This window comes from Arachis ipaensis, chromosome B09 (assembly GCF_000816755.2).
Source record: "Arachis ipaensis cultivar K30076 chromosome B09, Araip1.1, whole genome shotgun sequence".
In the NCBI taxonomy this organism is placed as follows: Eukaryota; Viridiplantae; Streptophyta; class Magnoliopsida; order Fabales; family Fabaceae; genus Arachis; species Arachis ipaensis.
This window is the reverse complement of record NC_029793.2, coordinates 8411894-8412979: the sequence shown is the minus strand read 5'-3', so window position 1 is coordinate 8412979 and position 1086 is coordinate 8411894.

The following is a 1086-nucleotide window of genomic DNA, read 5'->3' as shown; positions in this document are numbered from 1 at the left end:
AAAAATTTTGTCAGTGAAAATAAAATATACATAATATAATAATAATTTTTATAATTATACTATGATATTATAAAATATGATTACTCTTTAAATTATTTTAACTAAAAATTAAAACAATAAAATAATAATTTAAAATAATAAATAATAAATCAATTGCCATAATCATCAAACCAATTAGGATTAAATCTTCGAAAAGAAAAACCACAAACAGTTTGCGAAAAATCATGAATCCTTAGTTGACAAGGATCTTTTTGTAAATATGCACATCTAACTTTGTCTCTGTCATTCGAATGATAATTTGAAATCTTTGGTCGTTGTCCTGGATCTGGTACGAGACTCTCTATTTCAAATTCTAAAAACCTCCTTTTGTTAGAAGAGGTCGATGAATTGTTTTGAGATTCAATCTCCAATGACAAAGTTCTTTTGAAATATTTCTCCATTACTAATAGAATAAAATTATAAATCTAAGTTCATTAATTAATAAAATTAATTCACAGTTCTACACAAATTGAAAAGTTCTATGAAGTTATAAATACAAATTGATAGGCATGTGCCATTTAAATTAATTTCCAACAGGCATAATTTTCAACCAGCAACAACAACTAATAATATCCCAAATTCCTAATTCAAAATAACTCAATACACAAAAACAATTAACAAACAAATTAATGAAACTAAATTAGCAATTACATCATCAGAACATATTCAATCACAATTACCAAACTAACTATATGAATTATCAAACAATGAAGCAAATAAGCAATGAACTAAATGAAGTAACTAACTAACTAAGCAACTAAGCAACTAAGCAAGCAGAAATCGATTTTGGTGAATCATGAATGTACCAAGAGTCCAAGACTGAACTGCTGAACTCCAGGAGGCAGAAGTGCAAAACCCAGTAACGCTAATAAAATGAACTTGAACTACTGAAGATTGAACACTGAATAAGGCAGAACCAGACGCTGATCTACCAAAGGAAGGAGCACAGAAGAGGAACGCAGCGGCAGAACCAGTGACACAGAAGAGAAACCAGTTATGCAAAAGAAGGCGGAACCACCAGACGCGGTGCGGCGCGATACAAGGAGA